Genomic DNA, 22448 nt, shown 5'->3' with positions numbered 1-22448 from the left:
CAGGTCAATTACATCAGAGTCCTGGGGTTAGGACTCAGGCATCAGCATTCTTTAAAGCTCTGTAGGTGATTCCAATGTGCAGTTGATGCTGACAGCACAGTTCTAAGTGTCTTGAGGGTGAATATTAAACCCAAACTAGTAGTGGATGAAAATATATGTGCATCTAATGTTTAAGTAAGTATCAGATTATTAGCAGTTCTCAACAAATGTATTTCCCTTTTTAAAATAGTCTTCTAAGAAGTGACCTTCATACATGTGTTGGTTTTTTTTTTTTTTGAAAAGGGAAATTTAAGGCTTTCTTTTTTCTTCTTCTTCTTTTTTTAAGCCTCTTTGTTGGAGTATAATTGTTTTACAACGTTGTGCTAGTTTCTGCTGTATAACAAAGTGAATCAGCTATATGTATCATACATTTGTTATAGAATATTATTTTAGTGATGTCTCTCTGCTAGTGACGTGAAGCATGCTGCATATAAACTGTCTGGAGACTGTGGTGTTATTTGCAAACATGCCAGAGAATGCAACAGATTTTACAAAGGTTTATGAAAACAATATGCTTCATTTTTGTTAGTATAGAAGCAGCTTCAAATTTAGCCTCCTGTTAAAGAGAAAGCCCAGAGAGCAGAAGCGAGAAGAGTCTGATTCCTTGTTCATTCCCAGCTACTGTGAGAGCCCCTTATTTCTAAAATTCATGACATCTTTGGCTGTTTCCTCTCTTGACTCTTCAATCAAATGCAAGATCTGTTAAATCAATCTCTGTGATTTCCTTTTACACCTTCATCATTTCTCCGTTTTCATGGTTACTATCCTAAATCAGACTCTTACTATCTTTGCCTTGGTAATTGTCATATGCTCTCCACCTCATTTTTTCTTATATGTAGCCTCTAGCCCAAAGATCTGAGGGCATAATGTCTTCACTCACCTATAGTGGTTATCCACTGCCCACAGAAATATTACAACTCATAAGCCAGGCATTCAAGCTCTCCATCATCTGGCCCCAGACCTGTTTTGCGAGACTATTCCCTTTGTGCATAGTTCTGTGGAACTGATCTAGCTGCTCAGTAGTCCTCAGATATGGCTATGTTTTTTTCTGCTCTCAGGACCCTTGCTCCTGCCGGTATTTCTGCCAATGTCCACATCCTATCCAGTATGGAAGGCTCACATTTCATCTGCTGCCCAAAACCCTGACCCTCACAGCTAAAAGCAATAGTTTCCTACTGTGATCCCATTACAACACTTTATCTGGACCAGTTTTTAAATATTTCTCAAAAGCCCCTTAATCCTTCTGTCTCTGTTCACTTATTTGTAAAATGGGAATAATAATACCTACCTGAAAGATGGCTTGTGAAGAGTAAATAAGATCATATATGAAAAAGCCCAATTTTTTAAAAGTCTTTCCTTCCTCTCTCCCTCCCTCCCTCCACCCCTCCCTCCTTCCGCCCCTCCCTCCCTCCCTTCCCTCCCTCCCTCCCTTCCTTCCTTCCTTCCTTCCTTCTTTCCTTCATTTACATACTTGTTTTATTGTCCATTAAATCTTTGTAATTTCCTTGTGGGCAGGGTTCTGTGACTGATAAATTCTTGTTTTTTACACAATTCTTATGGTAATGTTTTGCAATGTAAGCACTCATGTACATGTTTGTCATAAAAGGGCCCAATATTCATGACTTGCTACAGAAGTTATAATCAAGGTTTAGGAGAAGAGATAAAGGTCAGAAGTCCAATTATTGTTTTGATGGTGTAATAGTAATAATAATTATTATTATTATCATAATTTAAAATTGTCCTATGTATTTACCCCAAAACTCATTGAGGAAATCTTTGTAATCTTGAGAAATCAGGCATCAAATTAGATAAATTGATTTAGGTCAGACAGCTTCTAAGCATTAGGCATGGATTCAGACCAAGGCCTCTCCAACTTGAAAGCACGTGTTATTCTAGCACACCAGGATTGGTTAGATTCTCTCTAAGGCCGTGTCTGCCTGGTGGCAATCGTTGCAGATAATCTTCCTTTTTTCACTATAATTGTGTCCTAGGTCCACAGGAAAGCAAGAAGTAGCCATGGCAGGAGGCCGGTAAGAAGAAATTCTGAACAGAGCGACTATGATTGGGTAGAACAGATCCAGGAATAAAGAGATTAAACAAGCTCTGGTTATTACCCTGTTTGCATGCTTCTTAGGTTCATGTTAGAGTCCTAAAACAATGCCTGCTGTGACTGCAGCCTTAGGACTGGCACAAGTCAGTGATCTTCCAAGAGGCAAGTGTGGATTCCTCCTTCTTATTCTCTCCCCCAGTTTAATTTCTGTGCATTCTTACTTTTCCTGTGGTCAGTAGCTGACCTCTTCCCAAGGGATGTTTGGCCCTAAGGAAGCTAAATGCTTCCTTTGCCACTGGTTATTTTCTGTGCCTCTGGTATGTTTTTTACAGACTCTCCTAATCATGACATTCTAGAGGGTCTCCTTTCGTAGTTGCTGCTGAGGGGACAGGAGGTCCTGACACTACATTCTTACCACCCCCACATCGCCCAAGATAGAAGAACAGATTCTCTCTCTGAGGAATTTGGATTTAGGACACACTGATTCTACTCTCTCTTTACTGGGGCTTGAAATGAGAGGGCTGATTTTCAGAGAAGGAAGAGAGTGACACTGATGTGCCCAGGGATACATAGATGAGAGACTGTGAGCTCCAGGGAGGAAAAGGAGACAGTGTATAGCTGCCTTGATTCTTGACGGCTTTCTGGGTGGGTTCAAATCTCACAGGAGGCTTAATTGCTTCCCTAGCCTTGAGTTCTATAAAATAATCCTATAGCCTTTTAAATAAATTCCTCTTTTCAGCTTAAGCAAGCATGAATGGGTTCTGTTTGTTACAGCCAAACAATCCTCTAACTGAGAGTTAACTAATTTTTAAACCATTATCAAAATTCAAGCTTAATTTGCTTTTGCTCATGATGAGTCACTAATCTATGTTGGGTCCCCATGATCCCATTCTTTATTAGGATCTACAGTTGACCTCTAGGGTATATTTCATAGCCCTTAATGTGTCTTCTACATAACTGCTTATTTATGGAGTTTCATGATGTTTTAAATACTTTGGTTTCATAGCAAACACATTTCACTTAATCTTTCAGTTCTGCAATAATACTACTAGGCCAACCCTTCTATTCTACCATTTCTTTCTTCCTTTCTTTTTCTCCCTTTCTCTCTTCCTTCCTTTCTCCCTCCTTCCCTCTCCCCCTTTTTCTTCCCTCCCTCCCTCCCTCCCTTCCTTCCTTCCTTCCTTCCTTCCTTCCTTCCTTCCTTCCTTCCTTCCTTCCTTCCTTCCTTCCTTCCTTCCTATCTCTATGATATCAGGGAGTAGAAGAATCAGGGAGAACAACCCAGAATTGTAAACTAGAAGTCATCCTTCATCCAGCTTACTAAATCGACCGAGCCCAGTCACCTAACCTCTCAGGGCCTCACATTAAGTAAAGTGGGGAAACTATACCCATGTCTCTTCCAGCATGGAAATCCTAGGATTCAATGATTTTGTCTCCACTCTGGAATATACCATGTAGAGATAGAAATTAGTGGAAAATTTGTTCAGAGTACATGTTTTCCAAACTTATTTGACCATGGAATACTTTTTTTTTCTATTGACATATAGTTGATTTACAATGTTATGTTAGTTTCTGGTATAGAGCGAAGTGATTCACATATATATATTCTTTTTCATATTATTTTCCATTATGGTTTATTACAAGATATTGAATATAGTTTCCTGTGCTATAGAGTAGGATCTTTTTGTTTATCTATTTTATATATAGTAGTCTGTATATGCTAATCCCATACTCCTAATTTATCGCTCCCCCCTCCCCACTATTCCCTTTGGTAATCATAAGTTTGTGTTCTATGTCTGTGAGTCTGTTTCTGTTTTGTAAATAAGCTTACTTATGTCATATTTTAGATTCCACATATAAGTGATATCATATGGTATTTGTCTTTCTCTTTCTGACTTACTTCACTTAGTATGATAATCTCTAGGTCCATCCATGTTCCCACAAATGGCATTATTTCCTTCTTTTTATGGCTGAATAGTATTCTATTGTATATATATGTACCACACCTTCTTTAGCTATTCATCTGTCGATGGACACTTAGGTTGCTTCCACATCTTGGCTGTTGTAAATAGTGCTGCTATGAACATTGGAGTGCATGTATCTTTTCGAATTAGAGTTTTTGCCAGATATATGCCCAGAAGTGGGACTGCTGGGTCATATGGTAGTTCTATTTTTAGTTTTTTGAGGAACCTCCATACTGTTCTCCACAGTGGCTGCACCCATTTACATTCCCACCAACAGTGTAGGAGGTTTCCTTTTTTCCACACCCTCTCCAGTATTTGTTATTTGTAGACTGTTTAATGATGGCCATTCTGACATGGAATATGGAATGCTTTTTAAATAATTACATATTGATAGAACATCAATTAAAGAGAATTAAATTAAATTAAATTAAAGAGATAGAATTAAAGAGAACAAAATAAATGGCCTATGATAACTTAGTTGCTGCAAGGAATGGTGAAAAACAATTCATATTCTAACTCAATACAGGACCAAAACAATAATACATCTTAAACAGATTAAATCATTTTCATTTGTATTGGGAAAATAAAAAGAGACAAAAATAGCTGAAATAAGGTTACATAGTAAAGAGCAATAATTATTAAGACTCAGCCTATGGATATCAGTAAAAGTAGTGGTTAGATACACTGAAACGTTGATATTTAGATTCTACCTCATGCATTTATGATTCATGCAGTTTCCTGGGTTTCTCTCAATTTCTTCAATACAAATTGTTGCATGAGAATAATATACAAGTCTAGTTAAATACATTAAATATCTTTTAGAAGAAACGATGTTATTGGAAAATTTTTTGCTTGAAACACCTCAAGAGTTTGCAGTTTGAGAAAAGTTGACCTAGGTGAACCTAACGCCATATAGGTTTTCAGTGAGTAGCCTATTTTTCCCCTCCTCCTCTCTCCACTGCCCACATGCTTGCATGCACGGCTATTAGATTGATTTATTCTCTCCTGGGCTTTTGTGTTCTGTGACATTACATATATTTCGTAACAGTAAGTCTGGCACTGCAATTTTATAGACGTCAATGGCAGTGGTCCTTGTATAGGTTTAAACTTACCTGACCGCATTATATCCCTTGAAAATAGCCTTGCTATTTAAGGGATTTTCACTGAATCTAGTATGTATGATTAATGTATAATGCTGCCTATTAAGAACTTTGAATGTGTACATTAAAAGAGTTATAAATTGCACTTCATCATTGGTTTGTTTCTTTCATATATCTTGAGAAAAACCCGATGGCTGTCCCAATGCCATTTTGTGACTAATCCTTCATGTAATAAACTTAAGCTTCAATTACCTTGAATGAATGGTCTATTTAAGAAACCCTTTGGCTTAGTGCTGAACTGTATTCCTACTTAAGGAGCCAAACATCATGGAGAAACTTCCAGCAATGTATAACAGCAGCTTCCTCATTCTGGAGTTTTAAACTTCTACCTTCAGGGATAAATATATGGATCCTAGAACCATCAGAACTTCCAAGATCTCATTGCAGATACTTGAGTGAGCAGAGTTGTACTAGGATAGAATTGCTAATTTCCAGAGTTGGAATTACTGAGTTAAAATATAATGCTGCTTTCAGCAAAAAAAGCCCTTAATGGCACAATTTTACTATACTGAACACAATTTTATTTGATCCATTAGAAACAACAGGGTGAATGTAGATGCCAACATTATAGTGATGACTAATAATTGGAAGCAGTTACTTAGAGCACTTTATACTAGTACATTTTTCTTACCATTTATACTAATATTATTTTTTGTGGTTTTAATCTTGGCTACAGAAGGCACATAGCATAGTTTAGTGAAGTTGGACTCATATTTGTAGGCACTTCAGAATGCATATTTTAAGGGGACACACACACTGAAGTTCAGTGAGAAGGTGAATATTTAGTTCAAAGAACAATATGCAAAGAAAGAAATAGCATGAGTACAGAATGAGAAGGACCTCATTGTGTTTACAGTTCTCATGGAAAAGAATAGTTAATTGCAAGTACTAGATGAACCAACGTTCATATATATGATCTATCAGTGGGCTATATCAATGTGATAAATCTGTCTAAAATCCTCTAAATGGAAACTTTCTGTGAGAGAAAAAGAGTCAACTTTAATTTATATATTCTTGCTCAGACCAGAAAGTTATCAGAAGTTCATTGTGCACTAAAAATAGTCAGACCACCTGTGGAGTATCCTGCTCATTGGCAAGCTAGAGCAGTTTCCCAGTATAATCTGCAGAATAGTAGCTCTTTCTATATTAACAAGTATTATTAGGAGGAAAGTCTGTGGTCAACAAAATTTGGAAAGATGAGTTAAGCAATTCAATAGGTGTCTTTTGGGTAGTACTTCTCAGAGTCTAATGTATCAGTATACATTGTAAATGTCCAAGATGGGATGACATAGGGAAACCTGGAGTGAAATGGCCTACCCCAGTGTCCTGAAATAATTTGCATTCACCTCAAAATACTTACATTCTCCCTTCATCCCCTGACCCTTCTTCTAGGACTCTGATCCTATCATTGGCTTTCCTGCCACTCTCTTGACTATTTCACTCTCCAGTGGCTGTTTTACTTCTTTCCTCAGACACAGACATGCTCTGTTTCATAAAAATAATTTTAATTTTGCTTCTCTCTCCAGCTGCATACTCTCTTTTTTCTTCCTCTTACTACTTCTGGTATTTGATGCCTTCCCCCCTTTTCCTCCCCACATTTCGAATGAGGACTGTTTTTCTTTCTTGGATAATCTTGCAGACTAGTATTCCATGGTACATGCCTGGGGACATGCTCAGTTAGAGATGCTTAAAAGAGGCAGAGAGAAAGACAATGCATTTGAAAATCAGATATTTGTCTTTCAATGGTTGAGGAGTTCATCAGTGAGAAAGGGAATAAAATTATTCTAGTTTCCTCTAGAACAGAGCTTATTAACCTTGTGTGTGTGTGTGTGTGTGTGTGTGTGTGTGTGTTTGTGTGTGTCCTAGATCCCTTTGGAAGACTGGGTAAGCCTATGAATGCCTTCTCAATATGAGGTTTTTAAGTATAAAATATAATTATAGGATTAAAAAGGAAATTAAATTATCAAAATATTAAGACAAATTTTTCTATAGTGCTATTGTGCCTCTTGATTAATGCATCAGGTAACAAGATCTAGCAGGTCTAATGTCTACCATACTTTGTTTTGAGATATTTACAACAACTCTAATAAGAAAATATCTGTGATTACCATCAGTGACAAAGTTATACAAACTACTGTGGTTTGGTGACTATATTCATAATGGAAGGAAATGTTATTTTTCAGTTAGAACTTAGTGAAAACATAGATGTAATGTTTTCCAACCAAATTTATCAACTTCCTGAATTATTTGTGGACACCAGCTTTAAAATCACTTTAAAATAAATGATGGAATGTATACTTGCAAGGAGTCAGATTTAAGTTTATTGTAAGAAAATATTTTATAATTGAGTTGTCCAAGGAAGGAAAGCACTTTCTCATGAAATAGTGATCTACCTGTCAATGGAAATATTCAGTTAGCTACTGTATACCAAATGTTGAAAATTTTGTGGTATAATACTAACTCATATTAGTTAACATCTTTTGAGTGCTTACTAGGTTTCAAATACTGGATTAGGTGCAATTTATGCTTTAGTTCTTTAATCTTTATAACAGTTCCATGGAGTTATCTTCACTTTATAGATAAGACAATTTAAGTTTGGGGATTTGCCAAAAGTTTGCTGCAAGTAAGTGGTACAGTGTGACCTCAAACCCCGAATCTGGGGGACTCCAAAGCCCATGATTGAAGTATATTTTGGTGGTAATTTTGGGGGCTGATTGGAAAGGTGAGAGAATTGGAGATCTTTGAGAGTCCATCCTCTTCAACTGATAGATGTTAGCGGACTGAAAACCCAGAGAAGTTAGGTGACTTACTCCAGGTGACACAATTTGTGGCAGAGCCTGAAATTGGACTTTGATGTCTTGTTTATGGGGAAACATGCGAAGCTTTTATTCTTTTATTCTTTGACTTACCATCTGGTAGAAGCCAGACACATCCTGAAGAAAGAGGTAATGGAAGACACTGTGGTTTGGAACAGAGTGTATAATCCCTTTCTACTTCTTCTTGACAACACAGATATGTCTCAGAGTGCCTTTACTGTGTTAGTGCATTCATTCCTTATGAAGACAAAGTTACTTGATATATCAAATAAGGAACTGTCCAGTACTAAAATTTGTGCCTTTGATATGTTTATATTATGAATAAAAAATTGCTCTTTTAATAACCATGTCCTTATCAATTTTTTAAACATTTTTATTGGAGTATAATTGCTTTACAATGGTGTGTTAGTTTCTGCTTTATAACAAAGTGAATCAGCTATATATATACATATATTCCCATATCTCCTCCCTCTTGCATCTCCCTCCCTCCCACCCTCCCTATCCCACCCCTCTAGGTGGTCACAAAGCACAAAGCTGATCTCCCTGTGCTATGCAGCTGCTTCTCACTAGCTATCTATTTTACGTTTGGTAGTGTATATATGTCCATGCCATTCTCTTACTTTGTCCCAGTTTACCCTTCCCCCTCCCCATATCCTCAAGTCCATTCTCTAGTAGGTCTGTGTCTTTATTCCTGTCTTGCCCCTAGGTTCTTCATGACCATTGTTTTTTTTTTTTAAGATTCCATATATATGTGTTAGCATACTGTATTTGTTTTTCTCTTTCTGACTTACTTCACTCTGTATGACAGACTCTAGATCCATCCACCTCACTACAAATAACGCAATTTTGTTTCTTTTTATGGCTGAGTAATATTCCATTGTATGCATGTGCCACACCTTCTTTATCCATTCATCTGTTGATGGGCACTTAGGTTGCTTCCATATCCTGGCTATTGTAAATAGAGCTGCAGTGAACATTTTGGTACGCGACTCTTTTTGAATTATGGCTTTCTCAGGGTATATGCCCAGTAGTGGGATTGCTGGGTCATATGGTAGTTCTATTTTTAGTTTTTTAAGGACCTCCATACTGTTCTCCATAGTGGCTGTATCAATTTACATTCCCACCAACAGTGCAGGAGGGTTCCCTTTTCTCCACACCCTCTCCAGCATTTATTGTTTGTAGATTTTTTGATGATGGCCATTCTGACTGGTGTGAGATGATATCTCATTGTAGTTTTCATTTGCATTTCTCTAATGATTAATGATGTTGAGCATTCTTTCATGTGTTTGTTGTATATCTGTATATCTTCTTTGGAGAAGTGTCTTTTTAGGTCTACCCATTTTTGGATTGGGTTGTTTGTTTTTTTGTTATTGAACTGCATGAGCTGCTTGTAAATCTTGGAGATTAATCCTTTGTCAGTTGCTTCATTTGCAAATATTTTCTCCCATTCTGAGGGTTGTCTTTTGGTCTTGTTTATGGTTTCCTTTGCTGTGCAAAAGCTTTTAAGTTCCATTAGGTCCCATTTGTTTATTTTTGTTTTTATTTCCATTTCTCTAGGAAGTGGGTCAAAAAGGAGCTTGCTGTGATTTATGCCATAGAGTGTTCTGCCTATGTTTTCCTCTAAGAGTTTAATAGTGTCTGGCCTTACATTTAGGTCTTTAATCCATTTTGAGTTTATTTTTGTGTATGGTGTTAGGGAGTGTTCTAATTTCATTCTTTTACATGTAGCTGTCCAGTTTTCCCAGCACCACTTATTGAAGAAGTTGTCTTTTCTCCATTGTATATTCTTGCCTCCTTTATCAAAAATAAGGTGACCGTATATGTGTGGGTTTATCTCTGGGCTTTCTATCCAGTTCCATTGATCTATATTTCTGTTTTTGTGCCAGTACCATACTGTCTTGATTACTGTAGCTTTGTAGTATAGTTTGAACTCAGGGAGCCTGATTCCTCCAGCTCTGTTTTTCTTTCTGAAGATTGCTTTGGCTATTCGGGGTCTTTTGTGTTTCCATACAAATTGTGAAATTTTTTGTTCTAGTTCTGTGAAAAATGCCATTGTTAGTTTGATAGGGATTGCATTGAATCTGTAGATTGCTTTGGGTAGTATAGTCATTTTCACAATGTTGATTCTTCCAATCCAAGAACATGGTATATCTCTCCATCTGTTTGTATCATCTTTAATTTCTTTCATCAGTGTCGAGAATCCTGAAGCTGCCACCTACTAGAACTAATCAATGAATTTGGTAAAGTAGCAGGATACAAAATTAATGCATATAAATCTCTTGCATTCCTATACACTAATGATGAAAAATCTGAAAGAGAAATTAAGGAAACACTCCCATTTACCATTTCAACAAAAAGAATAAAATACCTAGGAATAAACCTACCTAAGGAGACAAAAGTCCTTACAGTTTTATTTTCCGTGTGTCTCTTTGGTATATTATGTATCCTAAGTAAATGTCTAATGCATGAATGAATGAGTATAATTGCCCAGTTTGCTTTAATTCCTACCTAAACCCCACTAGGTAATTGAGTATTTATAATGCAATAATTCTGTTTTTTCCACTGAAAGATAATTATAATTAAATTTACCATGCGTTTATAATAAAGGAAGTAACTGTCTAAATTAGTTCAAAATCCAACATGTAAATTCTTTCTGCAATAGGATGACATATAAGTAATAAGCAATTTTAAAACATTTTTGAAAAGTAGACTTTATTTTTTAGAGCAAGGCAGAAAGAAGGCTAGATACAGAGTGTGATTCTGATTGCAGAGGACCTGGAGGACTACATTAAGGAGATGTTAATAGTCTTGAGAAAAATGGGAAACCATTAACAGGTTTTGGCAGCTGTGATTTTTATTAGTGACCTCAATATTGAGAGGAAGGTACAGAGATTTCCTATACACCACTGTCTTATGTGAATATTAGAGTCTGTGTGGGACAACATTGCTAAATGGCCACAGTTAACACAAAAACTCTAATAAGCTGCAAACAAATGTTTTCATTCGTAACACTTCAAAAATCTTGGCCTCAGGTCTGTTATTTTGCAATTTTTTTTTTTTTTTTTTTTTTGAGGGAGAGACTTGAGCGCAGGCCTGGTTTGTTCAACCTGGGCATTCACATAGGGCCCTGCACTTGGATGGGCCCTGTAAATTATGTAGCTGGTCCTAGATGAAAGAGAGATACAAATCAAATTACAATAGTCAAATTACTGATTTGATATGGAAATTAAGCCTGAAAAATATTGAGAACCCAGAAAACATCTCAATCTTGTTAGTAATGCTTTCTCTCATGCATTCAATATTTTTTGTTTCCTGTCTTTTCCACCTATAGAACTTTTTAGGTTCCACCACTGTGTCATTATTGGCACTTTCTTCCCCCTTCCAGATACTTAAAAAAGAAGTTATGATTAAGCATATGCAAAATCCAAAGATTCCCCAGCATCTTTGCCAAGCTGCCATATGAGCATTTGCATATTGTTATATATAAATATGTATTTTAAATGAATTTTTGTACCTTTCTAAGCAAAGAGTACATAATATAAAAATCTGCCATTTTCTTTTCAATTTGAGATCACTATATTTTGCTTAATTACTATTCAAATCACTGTAGCACAAATATTGATGACAAAATTAGAATTTGCTTTTTAATTAACTGTCAGTCAAAGGAATAAAATGGAATGTTGTTTTTCTCTTCTGGTAAGAGAGTAGCTTAACTATAATTTACTTCAAAAAAGTATACTGTTTCCCAGAAAAAGAAAACTTTAAATTATTTTAACCCACTCAGATTTAAGAAAATGCTTAAAAGCAAATTAACTGCCCTTTGACTTTGAACATTCTGTCCGTATCAATGAAATATGGTAAATTTCATCGTAGTAAATTGATAGGAATGAAAAGTGATTGTGGGCTGTGAGATAAGTGCTGCCCACCTGGGTAGATTCCAAAGTAGTCAGCCTCAGTGTATCAGTTAGTGTAACTGATATTTACTGCTGTAACAGATAAAACCCCAATTCCAGAGGCTAAAGCAATTGAAGTTTCTCTCTCATTCATGCAGTCAGTTGATATTTCTGGTTGGTGGGCTGTCTTCTGCCTGGTCATTCAAACACCTAGATTTCTTCCTATGAATCTCTGGCTTCCTTTTCCTCTTAAGCTTCAAACATCTCTCCCATCACTAGCTGAATGGGGAAGCCAGAGAGGTTTACTATGAGCAGGCCCAGAAGTGGCTTACATTGCTTCCACTCATCTTATATGCACACGTCCATGAAGAGGAAATGGTCTAGCTGTTAGCGCAGAGAAGAGGGAATGAATTTTGCTGACTCTCTGCCTCTCTCTGGTCAAATGACAGTGTGCTATAACCAAATTAATTCCTTTCTATAATCCTTAAAAAAGTGTGTTACATCACATTATAATTACAATAATATGTGCCTGTTTCTTCTGGATAATACTATTCAGTAGACTTCTTGACTGATCTATGCCAAGGTCATTGTTATTGACTCAGGGTTATAGTTTTGGATAAGTTATTCCAATATCAGAGGCTTAGCGTGTGTTATTCCATATCTTTTCCAATGGCCAGGTAAGGGACTTCCCTGGCCATCCAGTGGCTAAGACTTTGGCTTCCAATGCAGTGGGTGCGGGTTCTATCCCTGGTCGGGGAGCTAAGATCCCACATGCCTTGTGGCCAAAAAACCAAAACATAAAACAGTAGCAATATTGTAACAAATTCAATAAAGACTTTAAAAATGGTCCACATCAAAAAAATCTTTAAAAAAAAAATTGCCAGATAATAAGTGGGGACTTTCCCAATCTTACTAGTTGGATGTAGTTTCTGCCTCCCTCTGTGTTCTCATAGCACCTCTTCCTTGGTGTCATTTATAAAACTGTCTCCTGGTTTTCTTCTTTCATCTCTGGATTCTCTTCTCTATCTCCCTTTTAACTTCTACTTGGCTGTTAAGTGTTGGGAGTTCCTCAAGCCTGATTCGAGATCCCCCCTTTTTCTTAACCTGTACTTTCCATGCCTCTGATTTCAATGATCACTTATACCAACCTGACTAATTTATATATTTAACCCATTTGCTCTCTGGAGGTTCTGAACTGTATATGCTACTGCTTTGTCAATATCACCCATTGAGATCCCACTTTATATCCAACATATCCAAAATTGAAGGCATGGTCTCCTCTTACTGCCTGCTCACTATGCCATATTTTCCTCCTGTGGACCTTGTAAATATGAATATCAACCTTCATCCAATTATCTATCTTCACCCCTTCTCTTCATTGCTACAAGCATTCTATCACTAAGACCTCTCAATTTTACCTTCCAGTTATCTGTTGAATCCATCCTTCTCTCTTTATCTTTACCTGTGCCAACCTATCTAAGCCCCCCTCCATCTACTCTGTTGTTCACATTGCAGTAAGAGTCATTGTTTCAAAACGCAAATCTAACCTTATCGTTCATCATATGCTTTTATCTTAAAACCTGTTAATGTTTTCCCATTGTTCTCAAGACTATTAACATCTCCTTAGTGTAGTCCTCCAGGTCCTCTGCAATCAGAATCACACTCTGTATCTAGCCTTCTTTCTGCCTTGTCCTGATGCATTCTCTGCCTCCCTCTCTGAGCTCCTCCTACATTAATTTTACACTCTGTTCCTGTCTCTCAGGAACAGTTGCTCCCATCTCTCTTTCTCCTTTACTTACTGAACCGGTCCTCATCCTTCTCACCTTAGAAAATTCACTTCACTATAGAAGGCTTCTCTGAACTGCTAGACTAGGTCAGGACTCCCTACTTTACGCTATTGTAGCCCTATATATTTCTTTTTTTTTTTTACTTCAGTAAGTTTTTATTTTTCTACATCTTCCTCTAGAGATTTGAGAGCCTATATGTCTATAAACTTGCAACCTTGAGTTTGCAATTGGAAAGGCCTGTCTGTTGTTCTTTTTGTGTGTGTGGGGGGGGGCTAATTTTCTTTTTTTTAATTTATTGTTTACTTATTTATTTTATTTTTATTTTATTTTATTATTTTTTTTCACACACACACACTGTATTTTATTTTTACAAGAGATAAATAAACTGATACCAAGCATTGTAAATGGATGCCCACAACAAAAGCAACAATGATTGCAATTACCAAACATGAAACACACTCATACTATGTCATAATATTGACATTCAGTCCAGTAATCCTCCACTGTAACAGCTCCTTTACTTTGCAGTGAAAATTGATTTGTATATTTTTTGCCTCTGAGTCCTTGTGGGATTTTTTTTTTTTATTCAAACAGAAAGTCACAAAAATTATAATCATCCTCATCAGTTCACTTAGTCCCATATAATTAATTTTTTTTATCTTGATCTTTTGTTAGCACTTTTATGAATTCATCAGTTTTCCATTAGAGTTCTGAAAATGCTTATTCATTCAGTTCAGCAGTATAGTCAGTTACCAGAAACCTGTACTTGTCAGAGTCTTTTCCATGAATTCCTTGAAGATGAAACCCTTTTATAGGAACATATTTGCAAAAGCATCAGAGTACACCCAGAACTGTCTGTAAATGACAAAAGACTTAAAAATGACAACGGTTAAAGATTCGATAGTTCAAGGAAATTTAGTTATTTCTGAGATATACATTTTAAAGTAATAACTAGAATTATGACTTATAACATTATATCAGAACATATAAGATTTTTAGAAATTTCATGTAATGTCTGAAACATTTGTATTAACACATTTCCATACAAATAACCCAAAGAAAGTTTAGTATTAGTTGTTTTTTGTTTGTTTGTTTATTTATACTGCAGGTTCTTATTAGTCATCAATTTTATACACATCAGTGTATACATGTCAATCCCAATGGCCCAATTCAGCACACCACCATCCCCACCTCACCGCGGTTTTCCCCCCTTGGTGTCTATACGTTTGTTCTCTACATCTGTGTCTCAACTTCTGCCCTGCAAACTGGTTCATCTGTACCATTTTTCTAGGTCCCACATACATGCGTTAATATACGATATTTGTTTTTCTCTTTCTGACTTACTTCACTCTGTATGACAGTCTCTAGATCCATCCACATCTCAACAAATGACCTAATTTCGTTCCTTTTTATGGCTGAGTAATATTCCATTGTATATATGTACCACATCTTCTTTATCCATTCATCTGTTGATGGACATTTAGGTTGCTTCCATGACCTGGCTATTGTAAATAGTGCTGCAATGAACATTGGAGTGCATGTGTCTTTTTGAATTATGGTTTTCTCTGGGTATATGCCCAGTAGTGGGACTGCTGGGTCGTATGGTAATTCTATTTTTAGTTTTTGAAGGAACCTCCATACTGTTCTCCATAGTGGCTGTATCAATTTACATTCCCACCAACAGTGCAAGAGGGTTCCCTTTTCTCCACACCCTCTCCAACATTTGTTGTTTGTAGATTTTCTGATGATGCCCATTCTAACTGGTGTGAGGTGATACCTCATTGTAGTTTTGATTTGCATTTCTCTAATAATTAGTGATGTTGAGCAGCTTTTCATGTGCTTCTTGGCCATCTGTATGTCTTCTTTGGAGAAATGTCTATTTAGGTCTTCTGCCCATTTTTGGATTGGGTTGTTTGTTTCTTTAATATTGAGCTGCATGAGCTGTTTGTATATTTTGGAGATTAATCCTTTGTCCATTGATTCATTTGCAAATATTTTCTCCCATTCTGAGGATTGTCTTTTCATCTTGTTTATGGTTAACCCTATATATTTCTTTCACTGCTTAGATATTCTAATCATTTGTATATGATTAAATGGTCAGTATCCCTTTTATTTACTGAAAAGTATCTGTGTGCTCATCATTACATTAGCAGTACGTAGAACAATGTCTGTAGCCAACAAACATTTTTATTTCTAATAACTCCTCCTTTTTGAATCCCAACCCAGTCTGTCATCTAGTACAGAGTGAGTCCACAATAAAGTTATTTAATTAAATTAGATGTTAATGGTTAGCATTTAAGTATATTCAGTTGATTACATCCTTCACAAAATGGCATTATTGGCCCACCCACTTTGATTCCTAATCAAAATTGCAAGAGTGCCATTTTGTTTCAGACACATAAGGTTGCTATTTAGAAGCACAGTTTTTACTGATAGATTGAGACTGTCTCGAAGATATCAAGTTAATTTATTCCTATTTCACTTCTTTAACCATCTGTTTCTAAAGGAGTAGGGATTTGGTAGGAGTAGTAAATACATATTAACTATTTGTATAATAAAAATTCTATGTAATTTTTAGTGCTTACTGTTAAAAATAAGAAAAGTATGATAGAATAGAAGTAAAATCTTTTCTATTTGGTATTTAAGGTATTGTTTTGGCATCTGTGACTTGTATTACTGACCTCAGGCTTAAATTTGGTTTTATTTTTCAAAGATAGCTAAATTTGGGATAGTAAGTTATAAATTTTTTGTGGCAAACCCCAGGGTGTCTATATGATCAGACAAATGCAATTCACTCTTTGAGTCAAATGTTGAAGATGTATTACAATTTAAGATGTGCTTGATGCTTTATTAACTTAGACACCTAATCTTCTGAAGCTAATGAATGGAAAATCATGATCAAAGGCCTATTTAACACAAAAGAACCATGTCTCCAATTATTTCCCTTTCTCAAACTGTTGCTTCTCTCAGGCTAGGATCTTTGAGATATTAAGGGAGAATTTTAGCTCAAAATAGCAAAAAAAAAAAAAAAACAAAAAACAAAAAAAACACAGCCCTCATTTTCTTATCTGGATGGTCTTTAACATTCAATTCTTAGCACTTATCTTTGCCATAAATAAAATTTTGTTTTACATTTGGACATTGACAGGGAAACCAGAATAAGGACAGCACCAAAGAGGGTAAACTAGATGATTCATTAATTCAACAAACATTTTGATTTCCACTATGTGCCAAAAATTCTTCTAGATATTGGAAATGTATCAGTGTGGGTAGATAGTTTCTGCTTTCAAAGAGTTCAAATTCTCAAAGATAGGTAAGAAACCAGATGAATGCAGATATATAGATATAGATGCAACTCTATCTATATCTATCTAATTGCATATGTATATATATATGTATATACAATTATATATATTTACATACATATGTATTTGTGTGTATTATATATATACATATATATATAAAGAGTTATTCAGAGAGCAGGTCAGAGAGATCATGTAGTACTGAATAGTCATTGCAGAAGATTTCGCTTTAACTGTGAGTGCGATGGAAGACCATTGGAAAGTATCATCCAGAATGACACAATCTCCCTGTAAGATTTATTGGGATCACATGGTGCACTGTGTTGAGAATAGAAAATAGCAGGGAAAATTCAAAGACCAGTTAGAAGATATCTTAGATTAGGTTCCACAGAAGCAGAGATTGAGATGGAGATTATCGTGGAAGTGATTGACTATGGGAGTACTCTTAGGAGAAACCTACTAAGAAGCAAGGGCAGCAGGATGAGGCATGGGGAGAAATTAAGCAAAAACTTATCTTCATTTAAACCCAGCCTTCACCTAAGCCAAACTAGAAGGCTATCTAATCTGGAGGGGGATCTCTGAAATATGAATGGCACCACAAAATATTCCACTTTGAGATAAGAGGCCAGCTTTGTATTCCTGTATCAGTAGATCACTGGGCTTCCAAAGACAATTCTCTGGAGATGCAGCTATGAGCTGTTTAGCAATCAATACTCATAACATCTGGAAGATGAGTGCACCTGCCCAGTAAAGGGGATCTGGACAGAGTACCAATAGTATCTGTACAGGAGAAAAATGCATTATTCCAGGTGGAGGATAATAATGGCTTGGACCAGGGTGATAGTTGTGTTTTTAGTAAGACAGACAAGATCTAGATATATTTTAATAGTAGAGTTGACAAGATTTGCTGATGGATTGATGTCAAGTGCCTGAAAGAAAGAAGTCAAGGATGGCTATATGAATCCTGATCTGAGAAACTATATAGAGTTTTTATTTACTGAGATGAAAAGGGGGAGATCAGGATTTCCATTTTAAATTTGGTATACGCGTTCAGGCATATTAGTGGAATAGTTGGGTAGACAATTGGTTGAGTCTGGAGTTCAGGTCTGGTTTACAAATGTAATTTGAGTTTTGATGATTTTAAAGTTAAGGAGTTGCTGGAGAAAAACAAGAGAAACTAATTCGATGTACTGAGGTTGGGGACCTGAGAAGGATACAGGAAAGGATATTGAGAAGCAGCAGCTGGCAAGGCAGGAAGACAACTTAGAATGAGGAGAGTTTTGGAAGTCAAGTGAAGACAGTGTTTCAAAAAGGAAGAAGTGATTAATTGCTGAGTGTTCCTTATTACTTGAGTGACAACTGGGCATTGACTGATGTATTTAGCATTGAGGAGGTCTTGGGTGACCTTGACAAGAGCTGTTTCAGTGGAGTGCTGAAGATGAAAGCATGGTGGGAATGGATTCAAAAACAGGTGGAAAGAGAGGAAGTGAAGATCATGAGTCTGGACAACTCTTCTGAGGAGTTTTGCTCTAGAGAAGACAAAGAATTGAGACAGCTGGTAGTTGAAACCTAAATGGGATTTTATGTTGATTGGAATAATTCATAGAAGTGAATTAGTGATGCAAGAGAGAGGGTAATAACTGGAGAAATATTCTTGAGCAGGTGAAAGGGGAGGGGATTTGATATATAAATGGAGGGTTTGGTAAATGTGATGGAGGAAGCAGAGGAAATTATTTTCTATTTTGCTATAATTTTTTTCAGTGTAATAGTAATCAAACTGTCAACTGAACATGAGAATAGGCAGGAAACTGTTGAAAGCTTAAAGAGAGTGTGAAATAATCACCTTTGGGTAGGAGAATGAATGAACTAGGAAAATGCAGTAAGATTTCTGCACAACTCTGAGGGTTTAAAGATTTTAAGAAATAATCTCAGAAAGCCCTGAGTGCTTAGAAAGTTGAGGTTGGGGGGAAGCATTATATTAAAACAATCACAAATAGTTGAAAAAACCCATATACCAGTTTATCTATATCACAGAATTAAAATATTACATCCATTAGAATGTTTTAAAAAAGATATTGGGGCCAATCAGACCCAATAATCTCATTATATCGTTCAGTGCGATGCTGAAAATTTTGATAAGCATATTGCATCATTATGGGAATTAGAGAATCTGATGATTTGCTTTGGGATATTAAATGATAATGTTTTAGTTTTATCTTTTAGTTATTAAGGTGAAAGAGAACAATGGGCTATTACTTTGTTGTGGGCACATTACTTAATTTATTTGGAATGTTTTAGAACTTTTCCTTAGCCAAATTTTCTTTTGTGGTAAAATTCAAATGCTGATAGAGTGGCTTCAGAGGAAAATCAGAAATGTCACATGGGACTGGAAATCCGTTTTTCCCCTGCCATTTGATATGTTTATCTAAGAAAAATATGGACAATCTCCTCATGTGTCTAATGTCCATTCCTTCTTTTCCATGGTCACTGAACATCAAGTGACACTTTGACCCTGAGATGATGCTGTGAGTTGAAAATACTTTCTTTCAAACTAACATCTGTCAAGCACTTTCCTGCCTTTCCAGGGCCTTTAAATGCATCTTACTCCTCATCCCTCAGAAGTGGGTAGAAGCAATCACTAGACAACCCAACTAGTTTTGTGAAGTGGGAAGGTACAGGAATAGAGCTTCCAGCTGACAGGGATGCAGACCATAATGCCTAGTCAGGGCCACGGTGCTCTCTGGGAAACTGGACAACTTTATGGGCCAAGCCAGATCTCCAAGACCCAGCTGCCTACCTAACACAGACTGCCTGTGAGTGAAGACTCCTGCAGGGTTCCTCTCCACATTTCCTCAGCAGAAGAGTGACTTGAGAGAGCAACACCCTTTAGTAGCTCACGGGTCTGGTGCTACAGGTCACCCATTGTCCACACCTTCTTTTGGTTCTGAGGAGCAGTCCTTGCATTGCTTGCCCCTTTGTACAGCAGACCTGGTTTCTGGGCCCTACCCTCCTGGCAAATGGGCCACCTCACTTTGTGAGCCCAGGGCTAATGTCCTCCATAGGTACCTGAAATTTATAGACATTAACTCCTACCTGGAGTTACTCAGACACACCACCTCTCCTGTTAGTACGTTAGTGCTCCCCATTAAGTACCATCAGTTCTGTTTTAATGCTTGTTTGGAAAACATGAATTTGTTCTAATGAGATGGACATACTAGGGAACAATTTTGACAAGCAGTTAAAAGTGAGAATAAATAATTTTAATGGCTCTATGCTATGTACCACCAGTGGGATACATAACAATGTTATTTTCTCTAAGAAAATTGAGGAGTTTCTGGGATTATATATTATTCTTTTACACCCAGAAATAAGGCTTGTCATAATTAATTAAATGCCAAGTCCAGTAAACAAGATAGCCACTAAACTTTGAGTCTGCCTAAAGGTCCTATTTTTAGCTTCTGTCTCAAAATTTCTCCTATTCTCTCTCTTTACATCTTTTCTCAGGGTGAGATCATATAAATCTGTGGCTTTGAGTCCCATTTACATATTGATAACATCCAAATCTCTCTGTATATGACCAAAGACTAAACTTTTCCCAAGTCCAGATTTTTTTATTTATATCTGAAGTTACCCAAAGTATTTCAAACTTCTTAAATATAAAATTGTTTAGTATTTCTCCTACTCATGGATACTTTTGCATGTGTCTGTGTATTTGTATGATTATATCACATATATTTATGTGTGTTAGGTAAGGTCCTATGTACTTTATCTATATTAACTCATTAATTCCCCCAAACAACCTAATGAGGTAAATCCTCCTATTTTGACCACATTACAAGTGAAGAAACTGATACAAATAGATTAAGTAAATTGTTCGAGGTTAGTGAAGAAGCTGGGATTTGCATGCAGATAATCTAGACCCAGAGGACATCCTAATTCCAAACTTCAAACAGTCCAGCAGGGCAAAAGCCTGTAAGGATTATTTTAATTCTTTATTTGAATCTCACTTAAGCAAGTACATTCCCCGGTGGAAAGATATTCAGGCTTTGGTTACAAAGCATCCTTCTAAGAGCATTTTGTTTACATGTACTTACTTATTGCTTTTTTGTGAATTCTTGAATCTTACAGAGCATTTTTGGTGTTCAGCCAAATTGGAAACTATTATGTGAATGCTGTCCATAGTACTTTCTTATGAATGTTAACCAGTGCTTCTAAATCACAGATAAAACGTGAACATAAGGTTTGTGTCAGCAAGTAACTGATGATAAGGCTGGAATGGTAGATTGAGAATCAGATTGTGGAACACTTTAAATGACAAACTGATGAGGATAGGGGGCTTTATTTTGCTGCTGGTAGCAATGAAAAATGTTTGCATTGAAGGGCCGATTTGAGGTTCAGCTCATGTTTTAGGAAGAACCAGTTGTTCATGTGCTGGCACTTTCTGAACATTAAGGCATGTACAGACCTTGAGTGCTCTCCCCTCTTGTCTGGTGCTGTGGTTCTCCATCTTTAGTGTATGTCAGAATCTCTTGGAGAAGCTTGTTATAATATCCTGGGATTGCTTCACAATGGGACTCCAACCCCTGAGAATTTGTTTGAGTAGAAATGGATTTAAAATGCAGGAAAATGTAGTTTAATAAACACCACACTGGAAGAGTATGATGCAGGTGATTTGAGAAACACTGATTTAGTGGCTGTGGAATTAATACAAATGTCAGGTAAAAGTAGGGTGGTGGGAAAGTAAGAGGTGGAGTTTCAATTCAGAATGGCTATTTGAGCCCACATATTTTGTGGGAAAGTAAGAGGTGGAGTTTCAATTCAGAATGGCTATTTGAGCCCACATATTTTGCTCTCTCCCTTCCAGATGCTCACTGAACATACACACGCACACACATACACACAAACACAAACACACAACCTGTATCCACCCTGAAAAGTGGGAAAGATTTCCTGCAGAGGTCAAAAGAGTGAGGTCTATGCACCATATATAGTACAGGGAGGACCAGGCTGAGGAAAGCAACCATCAGCTGGGAATCCCAAGCACAAATGGAAAAACCTTCACGGGAAGTAAATGCATAAAACTCCCTGGAAGAACCTCACCAAATTTTCAAGGGTGGAGGTGGAGGAACTGAAACAAGGGCTGGCCATGTAACCAGGAGCATAAGTAGACTTCAACCTTAACAAAGTCTGAAGGAACCATAGGTCACCAGAGAAGTCTCCTAGGGATGTGGATTGATTGAGTCTGTTGCAGTGATTAGTTCAGGATAGGATTGTTTAAAGCAAGAAAAGATACGAGGCTTGATGACAAAAACTTGCTTGGTTTATGTCCACATTTAGGAAATAGGGAAGAGGCAGTCAGCAGAGCTGGTAGGAAACTTGACAGCTATCCAGTGACCTTGAAGCAAAGAAATTAGTGGCTTTCAAGAGAATGTGGTTA

At 36.7% G+C, this 22448-nt stretch overlaps 1 protein-coding gene across 2 annotated transcripts in view; it reads left to right on the top strand.

Moving 5' to 3' along the window:
• The window catches only part of PDE4D (phosphodiesterase 4D), a 1110708-nt gene that overhangs the window by 40458 nt on the left and 1047802 nt on the right, over nucleotides 1-22448 (top strand). The window lies entirely within an intron of this gene.

The sequence above is a fragment of the Balaenoptera musculus genome, chromosome 3 (assembly GCF_009873245.2).
Source record: "Balaenoptera musculus isolate JJ_BM4_2016_0621 chromosome 3, mBalMus1.pri.v3, whole genome shotgun sequence".
Lineage (NCBI taxonomy): Eukaryota > Metazoa > Chordata > Mammalia > Artiodactyla > Balaenopteridae > Balaenoptera > Balaenoptera musculus.
This window is presented reverse-complemented; position numbering and strand designations above follow the sequence as displayed.